The sequence below is a fragment of the Protopterus annectens genome, chromosome 2.part1, assembly GCF_019279795.1.
Source record: "Protopterus annectens isolate FY-2018-M chromosome 2.part1, PAN1.0, whole genome shotgun sequence".
NCBI classification, from domain to species: domain Eukaryota; kingdom Metazoa; phylum Chordata; order Ceratodontiformes; family Protopteridae; genus Protopterus; species Protopterus annectens.
This window is the reverse complement of record NC_056729.1, coordinates 1,289,416,544-1,289,433,471: the sequence shown is the minus strand read 5'-3', so window position 1 is coordinate 1,289,433,471 and position 16,928 is coordinate 1,289,416,544.

The window sequence follows — 16,928 nt, the reverse complement described above, 5'->3', positions numbered from 1 at the left end:
GGGGTGGTGAAAGCCGACACACTCTGGCTAGGCTTATAAATGCCCTGGGGCAGATAGCCTAGTACCTACATATGAACCTATAACCCAGAGACTGCCCTTGCTATGGAATAGACTTCCCATACATGCCAAGCAGAGCACCTCACTGGCCCTCTTCAAGAGAAATCTTGATGAGTGGATGTGGAATAGAAAATTCACCCCAGGGATCACTCCAGTGGCTCTACTCGACAGAGGCACTAGGAACTAAGTTTGGGTGGCACAACGCCAGGGTAATCCTATGGGATAGGCTTGTAAAGGCTCCAGGGCAATTAGCCTAGTACACACCTATGAACCTATAATACAGATGATGAAAAGTGGGAATATATAAGGTAGAAAAACACAACATTTCTTACCTAGTGGAAAAGAGCTTTGCACTCACAAAAAACAGCATGTCTGTACACCAATGTGCCCTAAACTTTCAGAATAGCAAACATTAGAAGACATAGGAGCAGATTAACCCAACAGGGTTCAACATCAGAATGATCAAGAATATCCATTGCATTGGAGATGGAGATACTGGTAGCCACATACACAGATCAGGTAGTGAAGGGAAAAGACACTGGTAGGTTATGCATGCAGGATTCCATACAAGAGTCAGAGGGTCACCTTTAACCTCAGTGGAAAGCCAAGGCATGTACAACAAGTCCAGAGAAATCAAAGTCTCTGAAAGGGAATACTTGGTCAGAGTTTTTTCAGGCTGTTTGTATACTGCTGATGAGCACTGCTGGACTGCAAAGGCTGTAGCCAGTTTGCATAGAAGTGACACATTAGACTGAACAGTGGCTAGTTTGGAAACAAAGGAAGACTTGCAATGACTGGCTCACATTTCAACTCTTTATGAAAATCCTGATCTGTAGAACACAGTAGTGAAGTCACTCAATTTTTTTCTTGATAGCATCAAATATAGATTGATTTGCAATTGTGAAACTTAATTGTATGTTATATTTTCCAGTTGAACACAGAAAAATTGCTCTACTGTTATTTTTACTTATTTATTTTACTTATTTATTTGTAATTGCTTACTAGAGTAGTGAACTGATCTCACTGGATCATGTGTAGGCATAGCATAGGTGAATAGGATCATGTAAAATTGAACAAAATATATTTACAGATACAATGATATACTATAAAACATACACATATTTACAGATGTAAAAATATACTGCAACATTTAATTTAAAAGCAGTTTACAAAGTCAATGTATGGATGAGAAATTGGAATTATGGACTTCCAAAATTGCTGCACACTGATCAACAGCTTAACTTCAGCTGTCCCAGTGGGGAAAAAAGAAACTGAAAGATGATGGCCAGTAACTCTGACACTTTTAATAAATTCAGTTACTGGCTAAAAAGTGTGCAACTTGAATGTCATCAAAGAAGGAAATTTTAGAGCCTCAAGGCAAGTCCAGCTATGCTACTTATTACTAAGGGCAGAGCTCCTTTGAGTTTGGCGACTTAGCCAGAGACCTGGAGTAAATCTGCATTAAATCAGAGGCATCCACTGCAATCTACAAAAAATAATAAAGTAAAGCTTGCATTGCATTTTTTAACTGTTTTCTTCTGAATTGCTGTTTCATTTGTTTTAGTTTTGTTGCGTCTAGTACTACTGTATCTCATAGCATAGGCTAGATTCCGATTTGCTGAATCTAGGCTGTTTGGTATTACCTGAGCACTAAAACCAGCTATCCTACATTATTAAGGCCCTCCTGCACCCTTGTGGCAGAAGTGTGCAGCACAGGACACATCTGAGTTGGGGATTGTTGTTAGAAGGCTCAGTTTTGGGCTCTCCCATTGGCTAGTTAGAGTTACAACTGTTTAACTTCACTTGTATTTAACCAGTGCATTTGCACTTAGCTGCTCACCACACAACAGGGTTTAGTACTGCCGTGTATAGCTGCAAATGCTTAGAAACAAAAAATTTCTTTTGATACCTGCTAGTGAACCCTTTTTGGCTCCACTACCTCTCTGTGAGAAACACAGTTGCACATTGCTACCCAGCGGGCACCCCATCTGCACTTTCTAAGGTATTAACAAAAGTCTTCCACCCTTAGAAGTCCACAGGATAGCCACCTTTGTTGGCCTTACAAGCAAATCCTGGTCCACCCTACCCATCCTCACTAGTCACACCTGCCATAATGGACAAACAATTTCCTACCATTTCTCCAGCCAACCTGATTGACATGGGCATCCTGAGGCAATGTAGTAATTGCTTCATGTGCACTGACAATCACTTGCTCCTAAAGAAAACAAATATAGTGTATGAGAAATGTAACTTTACCATGAAACTAGAATCAATCCTCTCAAAGTACAACAAACAAGACATACATAAAACAGGTTGTCAGCACACACACCTCCCTTCTCACACAAGAGAAGGTCAAGACATGTGGAGGCGCTCATTAAGAGCCTACCAAAAGACCATAGACTTCCAAAGCAGAAATATAGACATAATGGTACATGAACAGAATCCACTACAACACACAATAACACACAGATCAGTGACTCAGCAAATAAGCCCCATAAGGCAAAACACCTCAAAACCAAATGTTCTGGTTATAAGCGACTCAACAGTGAAACACACAGATATCCCCCTCACCAGATCATTGAAGGAGAATGTCATGGTCAGCTGCCTGTCAGTTGCTAGCATCCATCAAATCACGCACACACTCAAGTCACTCAGCAGCAATTACCACTATGACTCTGTCATAGTACACGTTCATGTAACTGACTTGAGATGTGCCTCCCTGGACTATATGACTACAGAGTGAACTGGCACCACATCTGTGTGCCCTGTTCAGTCGCAGTATCACCTCAGGCTTTGTCCCCACCGAATGGTGCACTGCTACAGTCATCCCTCTCTATAAAGGGGGAGCAACTACAGACCCTGGGAATTGTTGCCCCATTAGCCTGATGAGTCGATATGTAAAGCTATGGAGTGCATCATCATCATGGACCTGATTAACAAAGATATAGGAAATCTACAAACTCTAGACACCACACAATTTGGCTTTGTGAAAGGGAGATCATGCCTGCTCAACCTTGTTGACTTCTTTGAGTCACTCACCAGGGCTGTGGATGAAGGTAAGGCAGTGCATACAACCTACCGCGATCTGGCCAATGCCTTTGATACCATTCCTCACTCAGGAATTATTGATAAACTCACCAAACAAGGCATCAACCCCTAAATTACTAGGTGAGTTGCAAATTGGCTCACAGATAGAACACAGTGTAAAAGTAGCAGAGTCCAACTCAGACTGCCGACCAGTCATGAATAAAGTCCCACAGGGATCTGCCCTGGGTCCTCTCCTGTTCGGCATCTACTTCTCAGAAGTCCAGGCCAAAACAAAGGGACTCTGGCTGACCAAGTTCACAGACAACTGAAAACTGGGAGCCATTATTAACTACCCAAGAACTGAGAACTAAGAGCCATTATTAACTCCCCAAGTGATGCAGACATTCTAAAGAAAGGCCTCACTGAGACCAATTACAGGTGCTGAAACCATGACCTTAAGCTTAAAGCCAAAACATGCATTGTCATCCCCTTTGGTAAAAACTCAGTTCCCAATAATTACCACATCAATGGGAGCACAATGAACACTGAAGATGTTATAAGAGATCTGTGGATGCAGGTTCACAGCAGCCTCTCCTTCGATCACCACATCGCCAGTGTGGTCAGAAAGTCTTTCTGTGTGGCACATCTCATTACCAAGGGTTTTGCATCCAGGAAGAAAGCGGTCATCGTCTCTCTCTACAATTCCCTCATTAGACCAGTCATCGAGTATAATGCCCCATTTTGCATGTACCTCACTAGACATCTGCAACAGCTGGAGAGGCCACAGAAGTACCTCATGAAGAGGATCCTAGGCATTAAACACATGTCCTACATGGACAGACTCAAAAGACTCTAGCTATTCTCTGTCTCATATTAGCTACGAAGAGGTGATCTATGCTTAACTTACAAAGTCATGTCTGACCCAGCTCTGTTATAAATGTTACCTCTAAAGAAATCCAATCCCTCTGCACCACATGCTCCAGAGACCTCAACCTCATTACCACAAGCAACAGAACATTCTGGAGGGACAGGTTCTTCACCCAGAGACTGCCCATGCTCTGGAATAGACTTCCCATACATATCAAGCAGAGCACCTCACTGTCTCTCTTCAAGAGAAATCTTGATGAGTGGATGGGTAATAGAAAGTTCACCTAGGTGATCACTCCAGTGGTTCTACTTGATAGAGGCACTGGGAACTAATGTCAGGTGGCACGATGCCAGGGCACTACTATGGGCTAGGCTTGGAAAGGCTCCATGCCATTAGCCTAGTACACACCTATGAACCTATGACCCTATGAAGAGACACATGACCAAACTCTCAGATTAAGTGTTCCAGGTAGGTATGTATGGACCTAAGCAGCATTCTACTTTCACTGAGGATGATGCCACAATACAGGCAAAAAAATGATTGATTTCAATTATTGGCTTAGCAGAGGTATTCAGTATCTATCTGCCTGAGAAGACATGGTCGACAGTCCAGACTGCTTTGCCAGAGATGGCCTTCACCTGTCTCCTTAAGGCAGATGCTTGCCTCCCCCATACCGCCTTTTTTAAGGCAATGTTCAAACCGCAAAACTTCCAAAGTAAAGAAATCCACTAAATCAAGGTCATGATGCTTAATGCTTAAACAATAAACTCTACTCCTTAGAAGCACTGCTCACCTTGGAAGATGCTGGCATTTGTGTAGTCACAGAGACGTAGTTCAAGGCCATTGAGAGCACCATAGCTGTACAAGGCTACAATGCCTTTCACACAGTCAGACCCCGAAACGAGCTTGAAAGATCCAAAGGTGGAGATGTATCCATATTCATCAAATCCAAATACATCTCAAGACTGGTGAAACAGTATGACTGTCTGAAGTTACTCCAGGTCAAATTAACTATAGGGAAACACCATTCTCCATCATTACTAACAACAGGACCCCTACCATGAACCAGGAAAAGCACAACACCTAACTGGACTTGCTAGAGTCACTCAACATACAGCCAAACACCATGGTCATGGGAGATTTCAGCTATCTCTCCATCAATTGAGAGACATACATGAGCACAAACATGATAGCTATGAAGTTCCAGGACTTTGTTAATTTATATGCAATGGAACAGTTGATCCAGACACCCACAAGGGGCTCAAATGTCTTGAACCTCTACTGCTCACCAGCATGGGGGTCACTTCACTACCCCCTGTGTGCTGGAATCCCTAGAGTAAGGTCAGATCATAAATCTGTCGTTTGAAATAAAGATCAAACCTGACACCCCCACAGGAGTAAAAAAAAAACTGAACAATTTCTCCAAAGCTAACTATTGCCTAATAAGTGATGGTATAAAAAGTTCTGAAGTTCCTGCCAACATAGACAATAATGTCTCCTGTGCTGAGAATACACAATTGCCCTATATAGCCACTTAAACAAATGCATAGACTCAGATGTACATAACAGGAATAAAACCAGGTCTTCCTATGTACAAACAAGTTATACAACAAAAGAAAGAAGCTGATATCTAAGAACAGAAGGGAACTAATCCAGCAGAGGAAAAATACCCTCCACAGCTTGAACAAGCAAATCAGATATCTTATTAAGTCCTCAAAGGCTAGCTACATGTCTAAATTAGCATCTCTAGCTAAAGACAATCACAAGGCATTCTTTACCTATGTCTGTAACCTAAGAGGGAATGCCCAGCTGTGCGCCGAGCTTATAGCAAACAGCACAACCTACTAGCTAACAGATCTGGCAATAACTTTACCCCCTGTCCTACCTGATATACCCCAAATCATTCTCAACACCAGTCTTTTACCAAGTATCTCCAAAGAACAGGTCATGTAAGCTCTCTCCAAGGCCAAACACACAGCCTATATGAGATCAGATAACATCCCAGGCTTCTTCCTCAACAATATAAAACAAGACCTAGCAGAATCTCTCGGCAGTCTCTTTAACCATAGCCTAAAAACTGGCTTTGTCCTAGCAGAGTAGAGAACAGCAACAGTAATTCCCTTGCACAAAGGAAGTCCATTAACCGACTCTGGGAACTATTGACCCATAAGCCTAACCAGCCTTATCTGCAAGGCCATGGAAAGAATCATCATGGATCTTATCTACAAGGACATGGATGACTTTAAAACTCTTATCTCAACCCAGTTTGGATTTGTCAAGGGTAGATTTTATTATTAAACCTGGTGAACTTCTTAGAGAATGTCAGCAAAGCCTTGGATGAGGGCAAAACAGTGCAAACCCCCAATCTTGATTTAGCCAAGCCTTTTAACACAATCTGTCATTCAGGCATCATGGAGAAGGCCTCAAGGTTGGGATCAAACCATACATTACTAGATGAGTAGCAAACTGGATCACTGAAAAAATGCACACTGTCCACATTCACCAGTAGACCAGTTGCCAGTGGGGTATGGCATGGATCTGTGCTGGCCCCTCTACTGTTTGGAATCTATTTTTCTGAAGTACAGGTGTAGGTAGATAGCCTGTGGCTTACCATGTTTGCAGATGACTGCAAATTGGGTGCAATCATAGAGTCTCCCAATGATGAGAACATATTACAGAAAGGTCTGACACAGACACATGATTGGTGCCTAACTCATAGACTAAAACTTAATGCCAAAATGCCTCAATATCCCCTTTGGCAAAGAAATAGCTCCTGCTCATTATGATATAGATAGCACCTCTAAAGGCAAACTTTGTGGTACAAGACTTGGGAACACAGGTTGACATCAATCTAAACATCATTCACGATGTGTCGGTGGTGATAGGAAAAGCATTCTACATTGCACATCTTATAAATAAGGGTACCGCATCCAAGACCAGGGAGGTTATAGTTCCACTATAGTCGACCATATCAGACCACTAATTGAGTACAATGCTTCCTTCTGTATTTCACCAGACACCTGCAGCAACTGGAGAGATCACAGAGGTTTCTTACCAAGAGAAGTGAGTGCCTCCAAAACATGATATACATTGAAAGACTAAATCCCTTGTATTCTAGATCATACAGGCTATGGACAGGAGGCCTGTGCCTGGCCTACAGAGTAGCCTCAGATCAGACCCTAATGAAATTGCTGCACATCCGCAAATCAAATGGGACAAGAATAACTCACTCCAGAAATCTCAACCTAGCCAGTGACATCAACAGAACATGCTGGAGAAACAGATATATCTCCCAGTGATTACCTCTCCTATGGAATAAGCTCCCACTTCATATGAAGCAGAGCTCCTCAGTGACCCTAATCAAGCTCGACCTTGACAACTGGATGGGAGACCATAAATTCATCACAGGCGTGGCACCTATGTCCCTCATGGACAGGGGCAGTCATTACTGATCACATTATTACTCTGCTAACAATGACCATCTAAACTTGGTCAATAAGGGGTTTTACATGGCTTGGCTTGTAAAGGTCCCAGTGCCTTTAGTCTAGTAACCTCCTGTAAAACTATGAACCTAGAAAAGGTGAAGAGAAAGCACTGACTAAAAAGAATCCTGCAGCTGTTCAACAAAAAGCAGTTCAAGCTCCAGTTTTGGCCAAGACATGGCTTCCAACAACCTAGAACAAAAAAATAAGTAAAATGTGATCAGAGCTGATTAAAAAATTGAAACATTGAAGGACCATATCAACTCAAATAACAACTGATAAAACTGCAAAAATCAGAGGGTGAAATGAAGAAAAGGATGGCTGAGCATGAGACTGCTCAAGAAGAGCTGTTTTAAAAATGGTAGATCTGGAGAGAAAAAACAATGCGGCGAACCTAAACCCCTTCTTCTGCTGGCAGTAATATTTTGTTTAATAGAATCACAAATGTTGTCACGTTAACTTCAAGCAATCCAAAATGAAGCCAAAATAGCAGGCACCAGTCCAGTAAAATGAAACTTCTTTAATCCAAACAGCAAAGAAATCCAACACAAGCGCTTTCGCCCGTTCATAACGGGCTTTTTCAAGTGTAATAATTTCACAACCAAGCAGTGCTTTTATATCATTTAAACCTAGCATAGCATTAAACAATTAGCATCAATTAATTAAATAATTGTTAAAAAATCAAACAGTAATTTTAAAGGTCCCACTAGTCATACTGAAATGTTTTTAGCAGGAATTACCTTACATTACTTCTAAATTAAAAGTGAAACATTCATTTTGAGAGATCATCAGAAGTTGACGATAACGCAGTGTGTGATTTTTTATACTAAGGCGTTCATGTTTTTGGATTGTTTGGCTTTGGAATTCATTAAAGGTTTCCTGAACTGGTCTCCGTGGTGGCGAGTTTGTCCTATCGTTATCTGCTTGTTTGCCTTGTTTCGGAGTTTATTTGCAGTTCCTTATTTTCTTTTTACAAAAATGTGGTGGAAAGGCTGCATGGTGCCACTCAGAGGAGAAATGATGGATGTTGAGGACCTTAAGAAGAAAAAGAAGCAGGACAAGGTGGATGGACTTCTTAGGGAATTGTGCAATGTTCAGGATAGTCTTATTAAATGAAGAGGGAGATAGTCAAATAAAGATAAGGACTTTCTGAAAATAAAATCTATGATGCTTGAAGCATCAAGAGCAGAGGTCAAACTTGCCAGACATGGACAGTATTGGTGGTTGCATTGGAAGGGCAAACTAAAGTAAGCAGCATGGTTTTCAGATAATGGTGCCCAAAGGGAGACATTATAAAAGTGAAAGATGATGATGAGAGTGAATTAATAGGGAATGAGGAGATAAGGGAGGCATTCAGACTTTATTTTGCTAATCTTTGTAGACCCCAGTTGAAAGTGGAGAAGGTGGTTGCAAATTTTCAGAGGCCAAACAGACTACAATTGTCAGTGGTTAATAAAGAGTATCTAGCAAAACCAATTAGTCATCAAGAAGTGAAAAAAATGATGAGAGACAAGACTGAACAAAGCACCTGTTACTGATAGCTTTCCACCAGAGATGTATAAATGGGGTAATTGACCTTATCTTTGTACTCATTCAATTATATAACACCCTAAATTTTCTCAGAGATAGGAACCCCCATCTCAACCAAATAAAAATTATGCTGATTCTGAAAACTTAGGAGTATATGCCTAAACTGGGCAATTATAGGCCACTATCCTTAATTAATTAATCCAGATACAATATTTTTGCCACTATACTAGCAGCTTGGCTTAGGCCAGCACAGTGGCACAGTGGATAGCATGGTTTCCTCACAACAAGAGGTTCTCTGGTTCACTTCTTGGCTGGCATCCTTCTGTGCAGAGTCTGCAGGTCCTCCTTGTGATTGAGTGGGTTCTCTGTGGCTGCTTCAGTTTCCTCTCACATTCCAAAGACATGCAGAAGGTAGACTGGACATTAAATTGGCCATAGGTGCTGAGTTTGTCTGCAAGTGTGTGGTGTGAAAGAACTACTGTGGCAGGACTAGCCACCCATTGGTGTCAACCTTGGCTGTAGATGACTGTCACTGTTGAAGTGACAACTTGACCCCATATGCAAAAATGTGGAAAAAATGGTTAAGTAAGGACTGGCAGCATGGCCTGAAAGCTTTTTTCTAATGCTGGTGCATCCAGGCCAGAATGTCTTTGTAAAGGGAAGACCCATAACTGACAACTGGTGGGAACTGACAAATTTTCTTCGTAGGTTTACTTTGGCATCACATAAGGTGGGCTTAATCATTTTTGAAATAGATAAAGCTTTTGATCTGTGAGATTGGACTTTCTCTTCACCACCCTAGAGAAAAGAGGTTTTGGCACAATTTTTGTTAATTGGTCCAACAATTAAATTCCACTCCAACATTTTGGATTTTGGTAAATGGGGGGGGGGGGTCTCAGAGCATGGCACTTGGAAAGGTTGCCCCTTTTCACCAGGACTCTTTACACTAGTGATGGAGGAGTTAGCCCACTCATTAAATGTTTGCTTTTGGAAGAAGAGTAATGGGCAGGGGGGTTATTGTTCCTTCTATCTTTTTATTATTTTTGACTGTTTCTAGTTAAGTGCAGACCTGCCAACTGCTTTGAATGGGTCCTGGAAATTTTTCAAAGGTTAGAAGTGTTAGGGCTGACGTGTAATGCCACTATATCAAAACTAGTTAAATGTGGAAGAGCACAGCATGTTATAGCTCCCCAATCCAAGCTGTGATAATATCACCAAAATATTTAGGTCTACAAGTTTCGAACACAAATGGCAACTCCAGAACTGTTAAAACAAGATGGCCAACTCACCGTCCCAGCTAGGTTTAAAAAGTAGCGTGCAGACTTACTCGAATAAGGCAAAAATGGTGTTTATCCAAAGATATATTTATTGTAGACAATCGACAGTATCCACAGTGTAGGAAACTAAAATCCACATGAACAACTGTTAAGTGCTTTCATCCGCTTATCGCAGACTTCTTCAGAACAGCTGATTGACTCACAATACAATCCTTTTAGAATCTTTTTGGCACCATTCGTTTGTGTAACGGAGTGAATACTACGAACGTTCACGTTATCTAAGCAGTCTCTTATTGGTAGTTTAACATAATCAAATATCTTCTACAAGTCTACAAGTTTGTCAGACTAAAGGAAACAATAACTTTGAACCTTAAACTCCTAACAAAGAAACTCAAATAAAATTACATTCTAAATCTAAGCAATTTCAGTACCATTTCTGGCAAAATTTGAGTTATATAGACAAATGTAATACCCTCCATGTTCTAGGTGTTGAAGAATCTTTTCATATCAAGATACCATCCATGTCTGGCCCTACTTCAAAAGTTGCTCTAGGGAACTCAGCAAGAAGAAGTTCCTGTAATCACGGCTGCACAGGTAAAAAACACACTATCCAAAGCCAAGAACACAGCATCCATGGAACATGATGACATCTCAGGCTGTGTTCTACATGAACTACAAAACAAACTGGCACCCCACCTAAGTACCATGTTCAATCATAGCCTCACCTCAGGCTATGTGCCCATTGAATGGTGCACAGAGACAGTTATCCCACTCCACAAAGGGGGAGCCTCCACAGACCCCAGAAACTACCACCCCATTAGCCTAATGAGCCTGGTCTGCAAGGCTATGGAGCGTATCATCATGGAACTTATAAACAATGACATTGGTAATCTCCAAACTCAGGACCCCACCCAGTTCGGGTTTGTAAAAGGCAAATCATGTCTCCTAAACCTAATAGACTTCTTTGAAGCAGTCACCAAAGCCGTAGATGAGGGTAAGGTGGTTCACACAGCCTATCTAGATCTTGCCAAGGCTTTTGATACCACCCCCCACACTGGAATTATAGATAAACTCACTAAACTAGGTATAAATCCTTATGTCACAAGATGGGTTGCCAGCTGGCTCACTGACAGAACCCACACTGTGAAAGTAGCAGACTCCAAATCCAGCTTCAGACCAGTGACAAGTGGAGTACCACAGGGTTCAGTCCTGGGTCCTCTCCTGTTTGGTATCTACTTCTCTGAAGTACAGGCCAACACAGAAGGTCTTTGGCTAATGAAGTTCGCAGATGACTGCAAACTAGGAGCCATAATCAAAACTCCAAAAGATGTGGACATCCTACAAAAGAGTCTTGCTGAGACAGATGTGTGATGTCAAAGCCATGGCCTTAAGCTCAATGCCAAAAAGTGCATTGTCATTCCTTTTGGTAAAAACTCAGTACCCATGAACTACCACATAGGTGGTAGTCTACTTAACACCGAAAGTGTGATAAGAGACCTTGGGACACAGGTGGACAGTAGTCTCTCCTTTGATAATCACATCGCCACAGTAGTCACGAAATCCCTCTATGTGGCACACCTCATTACAAAAGGTTTCTCATACAGGAAAAAAGAGGTCATTGTTCCCTTCTACTCATCACTCATTAGACCCATTATAGAGTACAATGCCCCTTTTGGTATGTACCTCACAAGACATCTGCAACAACTGGAAAGACCACAGAAATACCTCACAAAGAGGATTACCAGCCTCAAAGAGATGCCCTATGCAGACTGTCTCAAAAAACTGCTGCTTTACTCCATTGCATATAGCCTACTCAGAGGCGATCTCTGCCTAACACACAAAGCTATGTCAAACCCAGAGCTTTTAGACATGCTCCACTTAAAGAAATCCCAATCCCTACAAGCTACATGCTCTAGGGACCTAAACCTCGTCACCACAATAAACAGAACATGCTGGAGGGATAGATTCCTGTCCCAGAGACTTCCCATACTCTGGAACAAACTATCTATCTATATCAAACAAAGCTCCTCATTAGCACTGTTCAAGAAAAATCTTGATGATTGGATGGGAGATAGGAAATTCACCCCAGGGATCACTTCTGTGGCTCTGCTTGACAGTGGCACAGGAAAATAATTTTCTTGGGTGGCGAAGGCCAGGGTAACTTTGGCTAGCCTTATATAGGCCCTAGGGCCAATAGCCTAGTACCTACCTATGAACCGATGAACCTATATTAGCTTGTGCCATAAAATGTTATGGTGGCTCTTGGCTCCCCCATTCACCCATATATGTTGCAGCTTTCAAGTTAGCTCAGTTTATTAGATTGAGCAATAACAAATGGCTATGAGAAATCAGTATGTACTCAGATAAAGGAGACAGATGTTGTAAACTCCCTCCAGAGAGACTGGTGGAACTCAGAAAAGAGTATGTACAATTTACGAATTTGTCATGGGGTAAAGGCCCTAAGAATATTTTATGGAATCACCCAAAACCACAGTTAGTGTCATCTCAAGGTACAATACAGCAATGGGCCAATAAATGAAAAACCAGATGAGAACATCTAGTGCATCATTCAAAAAATATGAGGAGTTGAAGAAGAGTTCTTGCTGGGGTTACAAGAATGGTCTACACACACACACACACACACACACACACACACACACACACACACATATATATATATATATATATATATATATATATATATATATATATATATATATATATATATAATTGCAGGGTATCTGGGTAACTTATGTAAAAAATGAGACAGCTGCATAGAAAGTGATTTCATGGTCAAAATGGTCTGGAATATGAAGGGGTTAGACCTGGCACAATATCCTGGGATATGTGGTAAAATAGAGGCAATGCAATTAAGCAACAGCTTGAGTGATACTGGAATAAGCAGGAAGGCCTAACTTTCACAAAACAGGAATGGTAATAAGTGTGTGATTGCCCAAAGCTATTAAACAAATGGCCAAAGTATAGTGAACAACAAATGCACCTACTTTATAGATGGTACTATTAAAGGCAGTACAAACAGGGATCTAAGTGTACTGATGAATGATGAAGACTTTATTCCCCAGAAGCAGGAAACCTCCATATGTTTTGGGACTGTCCAGTAGTGAAAGTTTATTGGGACTACTTATTTTAGCTTATAAAGGAGGCCTATGCTGAGACCTTAAGGTTAGTTTGGAAATTCTGAACTTTTGACACTGGACACTCTTGCATTAAAATTAGGATGTATATTCTTAGAGTCTGTTGGGTGTTAGCAAATATTGTTAACCTTATTTGTATGAAGGAATGGAAATCTAGGCACATTCTTATTTAAAATCAGTTAGGTCATCTGATATGCCTTCTCCTGAGGAATATTCTGTACTTGCAACATGACAACCCTTCAGTGCGGCAGGCTTTTTTTAACCATTCACTAGACAAGATTAGACATTAGGAGGTAATTTAGAGTAAATGCTGGCCACATATATATTGTAAATAGCGTAAGATTCATTTGGTGGCATTTTATTTCTATCTAAATGTTGTTAATCTATGTTTGATTATTAATTACTGTTTTTCACTCTAATTTCATGTTGCTTAGTGAGTTTTTGTCCTGTGCTGTTACTAGTAAATAAAGTGCAGTAAAAAAAAAAAAAAAAACAAAAAATCTTCTGTGCATCTTGTCCAGAGTGTCAGAAAACTGCAGCCCATCCTGAGTATAACAGTCCATTGATTTGATTGTCTGTTATGAAGCTACCATTTCAACATACTGCTTATATGGCGGATATTCCAGTGGTCTGTCCGATATTGCCCAACAGACTTGAATAGAAAAGAGTACAACACTTAAAAGCATGTTAGAAATTATGTTAAATTTAGAGGTTGGGCTATTGCTGGTTATTCCCATAGTAAAGGAGCACATGAAGAAAGTCCAATTGATGCAGCATCAAGTCTATAATTAAGTAATAATCCATGAGTGGGTGCAAGCATATCAGGATTTTCACACACCCTGGAGTGGATTATTAGTTAATTATACAATGGTATTATTTAAAAAAGAAATTGCTTACCTTTCTTAAGTAAGACCTTTGTATAAAGGTGCAGAAGTGCTCCTCTGTGTTTTCTTTCTTTACTGATCTACTGATCATGCATAAAGAGTTTGCATCCCCATACGTGTACAGTACATCAATGCAGAGCAGGAGAAACAACAAAGAAAAGAGACTCTCTGATGCTGTTTTATTTTGTTGAGATTTTACAAGGGATAGCACAGAAAAAGAAGGTAAATCAGGTACATTTCTGTTTCTTTATTTCTGAGAATGTACCAGATTGTTCTTCCATTGTGTTATGTTCCTCAGCATACTCCAATAGAAAGTGCAGCCAATCGGAGGCTATTGGTATATGCTCAATTTACAATGAGCATGCTGATTGGGCACTTTCCAGTCCATGTGCTCATTTATGAATACAAACGAGCTGCCATTGTATAATAAGTTGTTTAACAATAACTAGTTGCTAGACTTGTTCCTGGTACCTTTTCCCTAGTGCCTAACTAGTGTGTGTTTTTACATTAAGAAGACTAGAACTGCAATTCTAGTGGCAGTAGAAAGGTAACCTGGTCTGTCTGAGCTGGAAAACTTGCAAGGGAGCTGAAAGTGACAATTAATTGTTGTAGCTAGTTGGTACCATTTTCACTTTTGGCTAACCAAAGTGTGTTTCTACATTAAGAAGACTGGGACTGCTATTCTAGTGAAGTAGTAAAGTAGTCCGGTCAGTCTGAGTTGGGAAACACACTGGGAGGTTTAAAGTGAGAATTATTTCTTGCAGCTAGCTATTTGATTTGTTTCCAATACCTTTCCAGTTTGGGCTGCAAACATACTTCTCAACCTCTTACAGCAAGAAATCTGGACAGAACCAAAAACAATGGGGGGAAGGGGGGGCAAAGGCCCCCAACATAGGGACATGTTTTTAAACATTGCCTTACAAACTTAGATTGTTTGAATAACAGGTTTTGTGTTCACATGCATTTTCTGAAGGCTATGAAGTCTGAAATGCAAATGTCTGTCATTATTTAGTGATTTCAATACTCAGTGATTTACCAGAAAAATCACAAATTTTATGAGAAATCGACCAAAGATTTGAGGCAAAAATCTGGAAAGTTGAGAATTATGACTGGAAGAAGTACATTGGCAGCTCTTTGATCATTCACAGATAAAATCTTTTTTAAACATTGATAAAGGGAACCTTGCATGCACTCCATTAATTAATCTCACATGCAGTTTTGGTCCTATAAACCAGTCTCTACCACTCTTTTACCTGATCCAAATAGGAATCAGCCCACAAGTTACCATCATTGTTCTAACATTTCCTGTCTATTACATCATCTAATGTTAACATTGGCTCAGTCACTTCTACTGGGGCCCCAAATCAAACCATGAGTTCCAGAAGGCTCCATTCTAGTACCACCTCTTTTCTCCAGTGTTATTAACATATTTTCCCTTGATCATCACACCCAGCCCTTAAAACTATATGCATATGATATGTACTTTACTACTCTACAAGCACTCCCTTGCCCATGCTTGGAACAAACTTCCCCTTGACTTACGTTCAATCTCCCACACCTCACACTTTAAAAATGAACTAAAAGCTTATTTTCTCAATTCCAAAACCTACCCTTGCCATGACCCTACCTAGTCTTCCTTCCCTTTATGTACCCTCTAAAGGACCATACTTAGTACCTCATTACACCTCTCTCTCCAATGTGTCTACTATGCATTTGTATAATTTTATACAAACAAATTTTTTTTATTGTTGACCTATTGAGCTATATCAATGTAAAATTGTTACTTAGCTTCTTTTTAATGCAACTTTGAATTTATGCATGTAACCCAACATATGTGAATCTTTTTTGTTATAACTGCTATTATATCAATATTGTTTAAAATTGCACTTATTTAAAATGTACTACTGGAGCTTTTCTCCTCGGGTCTCCACTGAAAATGGGCCACAAGCCCAGTTGGACAAACCCGGTTAACAAATGTCAATAAGTTAATAAATAAATAAATAAATACATCTTTGTAACCAGCCATAAATTAAGACATACAAATTAAGTCCAAGATGACCTTTCAAGACCCAGCACTTGGCTGTCTAAATGTAGACTCTTCCTTATTCCACCAAAAAAAAATGATTTTTGATACAGATCAAAAATACTACCTGTTGTTGGTTACCACTCATCTATTCACTTCATTTTTTTCATTTGAAAAATAGCCAAAAACATAAGGTCCCACAAATTAAAAGTCAATAACCCACTTCTCACCAAAACCACTATTACTTTTAAATATATTGCTGTATAACTCAACTAAAAACTAAATATTCAACACTACATTGAAAAAATACTGAACAAAAATTAAATGTCTACTGTTCTGAGCTTGAAAACTCTCTGCATTCCTGTCCTCCAATAGCCATCATAGACAAAGGATATGATTTGTCAAAATGGAATATATTCTTTGACTGATAGCCAGTACCTCTAAGAAAACCTTAGAACCCTGCAAAGAATCTCCAACTAACTATGTTGCTTCATATTAATATTCCTAAAATATGACCTCCATTGCACTTACACAGAAAAAGCTAAATGAATGACCATAAAGCAGACAGCAGATCTCTTACTAAGCTCCCCAATTTTTAAACTTCTGCATCTAAACACCCCAACAC